Here is a 12,414-nt window from a genome sequence, read left to right as displayed (position 1 = left end):
GTTGAAATTGACCCCTTAGTTTTGGAGGGCATGTCCGGACAAGGAGTTTTCAACAAAGGGCTATAACTTTGTAAAATAAGAGTCAGAATGAAATAAATAATACCTGGATACACAGCATCAGGTGGTAATTATCATATCTTGGAACTTGCGTTGAAATTGGTCCATTGCTTTAGAAGAAGTTGTCCGGACAAACGTTTTCTACGGACAGACAGACGGACAGATACGCTGATTACAGTATACCGCCCTTACCTCGTTGCGGGGGGTATAATTAAGTGTATAATAGTTTTACTATTAAGATAATGTTTTTATTTTTAAATTATCGCATATCGTTGTCTATTACACAATCTCAACCTTAAGTAGTTCTCCAGAGGAACGATTACTTTAGCAGAATACATATATATGAGTTATTACTGCTGCGCATAACTTTCAAACAAACGTTATATAATAAAGTGTTTTGGTATAATACTAAAACAGAAATGTATCGGTTTTTACCATAAAAAACATTGATAATCAAATCTCCATGATTATGTGAAATTGGCCTTTGATCATGTTTGGCATGCTTAAAAAGTACTTTACCGGTTTTGATATATCATAAAAATGATTCTGTAGACAGAATATGTATATGGAAAGTTTTTAAAGAAGTTTAAAATATAGACTACAATTGTAACTTTATAAAGGCAAGTTGACAATGTTGGTTATATTTTGAATTTTGTGAAAACTTTAGATGTTTTTCCAATTAAAAGTATCATTACGCTTACTTCATGTTTACCAATATGACATATCTAGCATCAAAATAACAGTAATTTTATGCACTGTACACTATCATAATTCATTTTCAAAATAACATTCTCCTGTGACATTTATCTGTCATTTTGTTAGGATACCCCGTCACTCAACCTGGTGTTATGCAAGGAGGTCCACTACGGTTATCAGTTGTAATTATGAATAATTATATATGCAGTTATTGATCATTTTTACGTATCTTCATATGGCTAAAGAATAAAAGAAATCAAAGAGGGGGCCAAAAGTTGATCCCACCTTTGTTTTTTACAAGAAGAATGAAAAAGGCAGAAGTAATGGCGAAATGACTTGCAGTTGATCGAGTGTATCTGAAATATCATTCATATCAACTAAAATTAAAAACCGAACCAAGTACAACTACACACAAAGAGGGACCTCATTGGTTGATTTTCATCCCGGTATGTTCTTTTAAAATGCCGTAAAAATGACATGTTCAATAAGATATGTCAGATGAGGTTATTTTATCAAAAGAGTTACATGTATACATCATTACAAACGAAAACAAAGATATCAGTTACATGTTTTTATCATATGTTAATTAGATATTGGTGATGAGGTCAGTGATATAAATAGAAACGCAAATGAAAGTAGGGTTTAATAAGATAATTCATAACTATTCGATAAATAAATCTGTATCCATTATAAAATTATCGATTTGTCATGGAAAATAACTTATCTGTATTTTGTAAGATAATGTCTAATGCCCTTATGCTATTGTTACGATTAAGCCAAGATTCCATGAACTGTATCTATTCCTGATGAATATTCACGAATTCACCTACCCTAATCTAGCTACACGTACTCCATTACCCAGCTGTGATTTGACGGAAGCAGACGTCCAACAGCTACTAGTAACTAACCAACAGCTACTAGTAACTAACCAACAGCGACTAGTAACTAACCAACAGCGACTAGTATCTAACCAACAGCGACTAGTATCTAACCAACATCTACTAGTAACTAACCAACATCTACTAGTAACTAACCAACACCGACTAGTAACTAACCAACATCTACTAGTAACTAACCAACAGCTCCTAGTAACTAACCAACAGCTACTAGTAACTAACCTTTCAACACGTTTGTTTCTACACCGTCAACAGGTAATCAGCATCCATGACATGACATCAATTTGATTGTTTATTATAGCTGTTTATATACTTAAAGTCATTGTGTTTGATGCAGTTTGATACATTTACGCTGTATTTCTACATTCGTTGCGGAACACTGTATGTATTGCTCTGTGACATCATCATTTGACAACTTTATTTGTTGTTGGATATCCATATAACGTGTAACGGACTCAATTAAATCTGGTATGAAAGAAAACCTATACAGACTATATTTGTTGTCTAATCCCTTTGTCTTTGGACAATTAAATAACTTTTGAAAACCTTTTACAGGTTCCAAGGAAAATTAGGCCAGCTCATATTTTTTTTTCATTTCCACGATAGGTCAAGATCATTGTTACTCTAAACGTGTAGACTAGTATTTTGCAATGTTTGATATAGCGCATTTGTCGGCGATTGGAATTTTGTAGTCAAAAACACTAAATTGTTAGTGATTTCCATTGTCAACTTTTGATTAAAATGGTTTACAGAGCTTTGATATCAAATATGTTCATATAGATTATAAACACCTGCGTGCAGGATATATGGGTCAAAATATTTCAAGAGTTTCCGAAGATAGCAATTAGAAATAAAGTCATGATATGACCTTAAGCTTGCTGGCATAACCGATAATTAACATTATCGAAATGGGTAACATTGACCATTATCAAGGTCAAAAGAGTCAAAGACAAACCTAGACATATTGGTGAACAATTCAAACTTGTGTAGATAGGGTTTACGTGTAGCCTGTCACACTTAGGTAAAAAAGTTAATTAAACTTATTTTAGAGAGTTAAAAAAAGATGGGTTGATTTGAGGTGAGGTGTGAAAAGTTGCTTAGGTGAGGAAGGAAGAGTTGAGATGAGGGAGGAGGAGTTCAGGTGCGGAAAGAAGAGATGAGATGAGTTGGGAAGAGTTGAAATGAAGTATGAGGAGTTAAGTTGAGGAAGGAAGACATGAGATGAGGTGTGAGAGGGTTAAGGTGAGATGGGAATAGTTGAGATGAGGGAGGAAAGAGTTGAAATGAAGTATGAGGAGTAAGGATGAGAACGGAAGAGTTGAGATCAGGGAGGAGAAGTTAAAGTGAGTTGTGAGGTATTAAGGTGAGGAAGGAAGAGTTGAAATGAGGTGGGAAGAGTTGAAATGAGATGTGAGGAGATTAGGTGAGGACGGAAGAGTTGATATAAGGGGGAAGGAGTTAAAGGGAGGTGTGAGATGTTTAGGTGAGGTGGGAAGAGTTGAAATGAGTTGCGAGCAGTTTAGGTGAGGAAGGAAGAGTTGAAATTAGGTGGGAAGAGTTGAAATGAGGTGTGAGGAGTTTAGGTGAGGAAGGGACAGTTGAAATCAGTTGGTAGGGGTTGAAATGAGGTGTGAAGAGTTGCAATTTCAACAAATTTATTGACAATATTAGCAATAGTCAAAAGGATCAGACATCAGGCATAGCCTATCTAAGTCATCTCCTTAAGGTGACAACAGGTGGTAAGAAACACAGACATATATTTATATATTGATATGATGATTGGGATTAGGGGAAGTACCCCTTGATGTAAACAGACTTGTTCAGTATTCTTGAGATATAGTAACCCTTTCACTAGGGATATTTAATTTGAGATATTTACTAGACTTTTATCTTCAGTGAATAATATCAAGTATTAGACAATGAGTTACTGGTATTCATATAAGGTAAACTGATGATTATAAATATTTGGTGATATTGGATTTGTTCCCCCAACAGATACAGGCCATACAGTCCATGTTTAACACACTAGCCATACACTGTTGAGGATCAAAAGCCAATTTAAGCAAATAGATGTATAATTTGTAAGTAGGGCTACACCAACTCCTGCAAATAATATAGTAAGTCTTTAATTAAATTGAAAGGAGTTACTTCATATCTTGATGTAAGCTTAAAAAGGAAGAAGAAAACAAAAAAACCACACAATAAAAACCCCATCTAAGCTGCCCAGAACCAGTTTCATTTAATAGGTATATAAAAGGTAATAAGTAATTATCAAAAGTAGAATAAAGTATCTAATTATTTCCATATTATATTACATTAGGTATATATTGTACTGCTATGTCATTGTAGTTCACCGGGGTATAAATCTTTTATGCATATAACATGATTTTTTTTTTATAAAAATGTAAGAATTTGCTCCGAAAAATAGTAAGGGTAAGTCAAAGATTATATCAATGAAAATATTTTTGATTGCGGTATACAGTTTGATATATGAGATAAGATATCTCTTTTTTGTATATCATTACAAATATTACAACCATTTAATAGGACATTCATACACAGATGATTGTGAGTGTAATGATTCAAACTCTGTTAGAGAGTCTGGCAAATATTGTTATATTGATTACATTCAGAAAAATAATGTGCAGCAGTTTCGAAATATTCGTTACACTCACACATTAGAGATTCAATTAAGTGATCTTTATAACGAACATAATTTAGATTACAAGCATTATTTCCTAATTGGCAAAGTATAATGTTTACTCACGATTGCCAAAGTATTTATAAACATCACTTGTTTCAGATTTCATATATTGCTTTGTAGTTAGTAACCTTTTTAACTGTGCGGTATATTGGATGTTAGTAATATCTGGGGCAAGTCTATTAATTTCATTTAACATGGACGGAAAAAACTTTCAAAATAGTTTACAGTACGACATAAAGGGGAATCAAATAATCTGTTTGTTCGGAGGGGATATATGTCAAGAGTTTCATCATGAATATATGGTTGAATAATTTCTCTTATGTAATCTGGGGTTTCATTATTCATTATTCTATACATTAAAATTAGTTTATGTTTATTTCTTCTGCAGCTCAAAGTTTTCCATCCTGATTCCTTGTATACTTTATCATGTAATGTCCCTCTACGTAAATCTGTAATTAATCTCGCAGCCTCTAATTGTATTGATTCTAATAAAAAAATGAGCTAGTGTACAATTGTCCCACACATCCGGATATTCAAAAACTGGTCTTATGCAGGATGCATTTAAGGTTGTTAAGGATTTTCTATCAACTTTATTTTTTAGTAACCTTAAGATATTTATTCTTTTAAATGCTTTTTCATGTATATTAGATAAGTGTAGGTTCCATTTGGCATCATCACTAAGTGTAAGGCCCAGGGCCCACTTGTATAAAACATCTCAAAGTTAAGGAAAATCTCAAGCAATGTATTGTCTATGGGAAATCTTAGACTTGAGGAAATCTTAAGAGTTGAGAGGTTTTATACAAGTGGGCCCTGATGTGTATGTTTTGCTTTCAACAATTGGTTTTAGAAGGATTAAATTTAATATCCCATTTAGTGGCCCACAGCTTAATATTAGTGAAGTCATTAGAAAGGTTTTGTGCCAATTCAATTGGATTATTATCACATATACCATAGAGAGAGTTGTCATCTGCAAAAAAATTATTTTACTGCAAACACAATCAACAATATCATTGATATATATTAAAAACAATAACGGTCCGAGGACCGAACCTTGTGGAACCCCAGCTCGAACAGGGTCAAAGGTGTAAGGAGTTTAGATGATGACGGAAGAGTTGAGATGAGGGAGGAGGAGTTAAAGTGAGGTGTGAGGTGTTTAGGTGAGCAAAGAAGAGTTGCGATGAGGTGTGGGGAGTTTAGGTGAGATGGGAAGAGTTAAGTTTGGATGGGAGGAGTTGAGCTGTGGCAAAAAAGGAGTTGAGGCGAGGTGGGGCGGAGGAGTTGAGGTGTGGTGAAATGAGGAATTGATTTGAGGTGAGAAATAGAAGATATTTTCTACACACTAGGTTAAAACTATCTCGTAATCAAATCATGCACATATATAACAATCATTCAGTTATTGCTTAAGTATATTATCACATAATTTACTGTGTTATCCAGTGAATATACACATGTCATAATTGTTGGCGTATTAACCCATATAATATGACTTTTATGCCCTGTGATTGGTTGTAAGTTTGATTTGTTTCAATTTTGACTTCACGCTAGGAAAAGTACATGACGTCACAGACTTACGCGCTAGTGTCAAAATGGCGGCTTTTTACATTTGAAGGTTGCACGAAAATTGTCGTTTTACACAAATAAATGCTACAAATCTTTATCATATGATAAAAAGGATCTTACACTCGTTTTTTATATCATAGGAAATATATGAAACTCGTCACGAATTTTCATTTTAGCTCGCCAGAGGCTCGCTAAATTGAAAAAATATTAAACTCGTTTCATAAATCTCATATGAAATGGAAACTCATGTAAGACCTTAGTATTCTTACTCAAGTCTTTTTTGTTTTAGCGAATTTTAAATCATGTCTAAGAAGACAACATGGAAGCCACCTCGGATATTTCTTCCAAGCCGGACAGAAAGGAAAGCGCAGACGAGCGCAGAAGGTACTGCGACAGGTAATGTTGATTTTGTTTTGTTTTTAATATCAATTTTGTTTTGTTGGTAATTTTGACATGACTATAAAATTATGCAGAGTGCTTCAACTTTATGGGAGTCAAACTTTAACTGGATGGAATAACTGATGAATTGGTTATCGTAAAACAAACTAGAGTATTCAATTACTAGCGGTGTTCATATTACTCTTTTTTGTTCAGGGATCGAAAGTAGAGCAAAGAAGAACATAATATTTACACAGAAGATGAATTCAGCGATACATGAATTAACAAATTAAATAAATGAGGCCGAGGCAGAGAAAAATAGGTGTGGTTTGTTTGTCATGTATTAAGTTAAATGTTTCAAATAATTATCCTGAGAAAAGCGAAGCGAGTGTTGGACACCCATTGCCTGTTCGTCAACCCCTTAATAACCTCAGATTCAAGAATGAAAGATTAGATTTTGTATAAAGCTTACATTAGTTAAAAGGGCCAATAATATATAAGTAAATGTGGCATGGCTTGAGCAAGATAAATCAAGCCGAATATTAATAGGGAAAATATGGGTATACAGTAAAGTTTTGAGAGACACCTAATAATAATTTGAATGAATTTAACTTGAAGCTGAAAAATAAAATAAAAGCAACGTTATTTCCTACTCTAGCGTAACTCTGAATGTCAAGGTCAAGATTACATTGAGAATGTTATAATTTTAGGGGGTTAAAGGTCACAAGCTTGACTAGTATAAGAATTTTGAAAACGAATTTTCACTCAAAATATAATGGAGTAGGATGTAAAAGGAAAATACTTGGAATAATAATATATATTTCCCTCATCAGTTTTCCTTTAAAAAACTAGGAACAAATTGAGGGATAGTGACTCAATTTGGACTAGAAGGATTTAATTTGTATGACGAGATGGTGTGCTACTGCAAATGAAGTTTCACTTTTCTTAAAGTCCTATTTCTTCAGTAAAGGGATTTAAACCAAATTTGGTCTGGAGCATCCTTGGCCAAATTGTGCTCAACTTTGAAAAATCAAAGGGTACTCCCTTAGAGGTAATGTCACAGGGCCCAATGGTAGGATTTTAAAGGTTTAAGACTTCTGGATACCGCGATTTTCACTGGAGTGGTTAGTTGTTGGTTGTAAAGGGGTTAACGTCCCGTAAACAGCTAAGGTCATTTAAGGATGTGCCGTCATGTGTGTTGTGTATGAGTGTATTTGTGTATATGTGCTGGAGGCACGGTATGCAGGCGTTTTTGTCTTCTTGTGATAGCGCGGATCTTATGCCGTCTTTATAGTGCTACCTCACTAAAATACTTGCCGAAGGCACCCAGCACAGCATTACTCCCGGTCACATTATTCTGACAACGGGTGAAACGATAGAGTGGATGGATGTTGTGAAAAAGTTCCGGGATGCTATTCATTCCACTGACGTACGGCCATAATGATTACTATATGACCCACATCTCTGATACGGTGCTCTAAGCAGGAAAGGAATTTATTATTAGTATATATTTGGTATATAACCAAGGAGGTTAACGTTTTTGAGTCAAAACATATTTTTTTTAATTTTAATATACAATGTAGCAATACAATATACATCGTCGAATTTAACAGATATAGTTTTTTATCAACACATCCCATGTAGTAATGGCGTTTACTTACACAATGTATAAAACGTTTGTGCACTTAATACCGAGATTTTGTCAACTGGATTCTAATGTTGGCTGCGATCCGTGTTAACTTGTACTGAACAATTGTTTCCAGATCTAGGTCGATGGATATCCGAAAGGAAACATGTAGATAGATATTGTATGTATGCAACGTGCAGGTAGATATCTTTAGAATTTAAATTAGTTCTCGTCGCAGTTTTAANGTTATCGGTAGTATTGACGCTCTATTCATAACCTTGGTGGGCAAGACAAGATCAGGCATAGATGTTTCGTTTTTACGTCACATAAAGTCTTCCTTACGATGCAGTGACATACAAGGTCATCGATGGTAACTCAGCGAGGATACAGCGAAAAGAATATGTAATGATCGTTCTTCAAAACACATTGAGATCAGCGCTACAAACGTCTGCTGGATATATATTTCATGAGAGAAATTTGGCGTTAAATGTCTTGTAAAAGGTTTCATGTGCTAATGGCAATGCTCGCAATGAATGGGTCTAATAATGCACGTCATCAATAATGGTATCCTAAAATGTGTGACGTCGAAATAGGACCAATTTTTGACAGAATTGAAATAACAAATTGTAACATATGATACATAATCGCATATTCACTACATGTGACTACAGAATATTACATATTCTTATAACTATGATTCCATGTGATTCATAAGGAGGCGCGGTAGTCTAGTGGTAGGACGCCGGGCTCGTGACCGAAGGGTTGCGAGTTCGAGGCACGGCACTGTGTTGTATTCTTGAGCAAGATACTTTACTCCGCTTGTTCCAGTCTACTCATGATCAGCCGTAGATTAGTATGTGGTTGGGCAGTGCTAGAATTTTAGAATGCTAGCTGTGAGCGCCGCAATGACAGCTACGGTTGGATGCTACCCAGGGAGTTGAGAACGATGTTGGCTGGTTGTAAAGGCCCTATAACCACGGATAATAATGTGTAAACCGCTTTGAGACGACCTTCGAACTATGTTGTGATCAAGCGGTATATAAGAACCCCGAATTATTATTATTTAGTATTACTATAAAACACTCTTTTACTGACAGGTAAATCGCAAACCGACGGAAATAGGACTGACAATGATACAGACCAGGGACAGTCAAGCGGTGAGTAGTACATATGTGTATCATAATGTTTGTTTGATTGAATATCAAATACATTTCATAAGTCAGGACAGACAAACAGACATCATGATTACTATATAGGGAACCCACATTGGCACGCTGCCATGTGTAAAGTTGTACAGAACAGTTGTTTCAAGATCTATGTCACATTTTGATCTGTAGGGTAACAAGTATAGATATTCATTGTATATGTATGACGGTACCATGGAGTTAGATAGCAGTAGAATATGAGAGCGTATTAACTGCAACGAATGGCAAGTTTAAAGAAGCAAAAGTCTGTAAGCACTACAGTTGTCGGTCCAGGTATACACATGACACATACTGTGGTACAACCAACTATAGTATGGTATTCGACATCCTCGATATCCAGGGGCAACGCTCACTTTCGCTCTCTACACCCCTGGAATATGTCATAGTAAAATTAAAGCACACAGATAGCTGTTTGATTGGTCTCGGGTAAAAAAAACCTGACGGATCGCTAGGCCGATACCTGTCCTATGAAGATTACAAAGGAGAGACGCCCGACTTAAAAGCCTGTCAATGTTTACCGTTACGTGACCGCGATATTCTTTTTATATACATCCAAAGATCGAAGTAGTCTTCTTGTCTCATCAACGATGTGTCCCACCATGAGCCTTCAAATTTGCTATGACATATTCCAGGGGTGTAGAGAGCGAAAGTGAGCGTAACTCCAGGATATCGAGGGTGGGTATTCGTCTGTCTAGTGAATGTACAGACTAATAATTATAAAGTGTCGGTAACTGTCGATCACAACATATTACAGGCCAACGAATTATGGTATTCAATTCACAGATATCATGATATGGTAGCTATAATAGTCATTAGTCAGAATATCCATCGACACATAAAAGCTAGTAAGTATTGACCAGGATGTTAAAATAAGAACAAAACGTCTACAAAATCACAATTCGAACACAAAATCGATAAAACTATGGGAAAATATAAACAAAGGAAAGTTTTACATTTTTACCTTTGAGAACGTATAAGGAGAATGAGACCATGCGTTCCGGATAGTTAAGCGTCGTCTGCTTCATCGACGACACTCATGTCAAATCCAAGTAATTGAGCTCAACTTTGAAAAATCAAAGAGTTTCCCCTAAAGGTTATGCTACAGGGCCCAACGGTAGGATATAAAAGGTTTAGGACCTCTGGATACTGGGATTCTCTCTGGAGTGGTTAGTTGTTGGTCGTGAAGGGGTTAACGTCCCGTAAACAGCTAAGGTCATTAAGGATGTGTCAATGTGTATGAGTGTATCTGTGTATATGTGGTGGAGGCACGGTATGCAGATGTTTTTGTCTTCTTGTGATAGTGCAGATCTGATGCCGTCTTTATAGTGCTACCTCACTTAAATACCATGCCGAAGGCACCCGGCACAGCATTACGCCCGGTGACATTATGCTGACAACGGGTGAAACGATAGTGTGGATGGATGTTGTGAAAAGGTTCGTGGATGCTATTCATTCCACTGACGTACGGCCATAATGATTCCTATATGACCCACATCTCTGATACGGTGCTCTAATCAGGAAAGGAATTTATAATAATATATATTTGGTATATAACCAAGAAGCTTAACGATTTTTGAGTCAAAACATAACTTTTTTAATGTCTATATACAATGTAACAATACTATATGCATCGTCGAATTTAACAGATACAGTTTTTATCAACACATCACATGTAGAGATGGCGTTTACTTACGCATGGTATAAAAAGTGTATGCACTTAATACCGATATTTTGTCAACTGGATTCTAATGTTGGCTGCGATCGGTATAAACTTGTACCCAACATTTGTTTCCAGATCTAGGTCACAATTTGATGGATATCTGAGCGGAAACATGTAGATATATATTGTATGTACGAAACGTGCAGGTAGATATCTTTTGAATTTAAACTGGATCTTCTCGTCGCAGTTTTACAGAAGCAAAGGTCTATAGCACTACAGCTGTCGGTCTAATATGTACACATGACAAAAATAAGGCTATCGGTAGTATTGACGCTCTACTCAAACCCTTGATGGGGAAGACAAGATCAGGCATAGATATTTCGTTTTTACGTCACATAAAGTCTTCCTTACGATGCAGTGATAGAAAAGGTCATCGATGATAACTTAGCGAGGATACATCGAATAGAGCATGTAGTGATCGTTCTTCAAAACACATCGAGATCAGCGCTACAAACGTCTGCTGGAAATATATTTCATGAGAGGAAATTTGGCGTTCAATGTCTTGTAAAAAGATTTCATTTGCAAATGGCAATGTTCACAATGAATGGGTCTAAGAATGCACGTCATCAATAAGGGAATTCTAAAATGTGTGACGTCGAAATAGGACCATATTTGACAGAATTGAAATGACAAATTGTGACATATGATACATATTGGCATATTCACTACATTTCACTACAGAAAAATACATATTCTTATAACTATGATTCCATGTGATTCATAAGGAGGCGCGATAGTCTAGTGGTAGGACGCCGGGCTTGTGACCGAAAGGTTGCGAGTTAAAGGCACGGCACGGCACGGCACGGCACGGCACGGCACTGTGTTGTATCATTGAGCAAGATACTTTACTCCGCTTGTTCCAGTCTACTCCGCCGTAGATGAGTATGTGGTTGGGCAGTGCTAGAATTATAGAATGCTAGCTGTGAACGCCGAAATGGCAGCACCGGTTGTATGCTCCTCGGGCAGTTGAGAACGATATTGGCTGATTGCAAAGGCCGTATAACCACGGATAATAATTTGTGAACAGCTTTGAGACGACTTACGAACTAAAGCTGTATAGAAGAACCTCGAATTTTTATTATTTGTTATTATTATGAAATACTATTTTACTTACAGGTAAACTGAGAAACAAAAAACGTTATACGATTGGCAATGATCCACACAAGGGGCAGTCAAGCGGTGAGTAGTACATATGTGTATCATAATGTTTGTTTTATTGAATATCAATTACATTTCATACGTTAGGACCGACAAACAGACATCATGATTACTATGTAGGGAACCCACATTGGCACGCTGCCATGTGTAAAGTTGTACAGAACAGTTGTTTCAAGATCTATGTCACAATTTGATGGATATATGAAGGGTAACATGTATATATATTCACTGTACATGTATGTCGGTACCATTGAGTTAGATAACAGTAGAATATGGGAGTGTATTAACTGCAACGAATGGCAAGTTTAAAGAAGCAAAGGTATGTAAGCACTACAGTTGTCGGTCCAGGTATACATATGACACACACTGTGGTACAAAAAACTACAGTATGGTATTCGACATCCTGGATATCT

At 36.0% G+C, this 12,414-nt stretch overlaps 1 long non-coding RNA gene across 2 annotated transcripts; it reads left to right on the top strand.

Annotated features, from left to right (window-relative positions):
* Window positions 1-1,458: 1,458 nt before the first annotated feature.
* On the top strand, window positions 1,459-12,024 carry LOC110460690. 2 transcript variants are annotated; one of them, XR_002464049.1, is made up of 4 exons: window positions 1,459-1,904; window positions 6,203-6,309; window positions 9,016-9,075; window positions 11,960-12,024. It is a non-coding gene; the product is annotated as an uncharacterized LOC110460690 (long non-coding RNA). The 2 variants fall into 2 exon arrangements; XR_002464050.1 differs by lacking the exon at window positions 9,016-9,075.
* The last annotated feature ends 390 nt before the right edge of the window (window positions 12,025-12,414 follow it).

Source organism: Mizuhopecten yessoensis, unplaced genomic scaffold (genome assembly GCF_002113885.1).
Source record: "Mizuhopecten yessoensis strain PY_sf001 unplaced genomic scaffold, ASM211388v2 scaffold10451, whole genome shotgun sequence".
Lineage (NCBI taxonomy): Eukaryota > Metazoa > Mollusca > Bivalvia > Pectinida > Pectinidae > Mizuhopecten > Mizuhopecten yessoensis.
The sequence above is the reverse complement of the archived record's forward strand: the minus strand, read 5'-3'. Positions and strand labels throughout refer to the sequence as shown.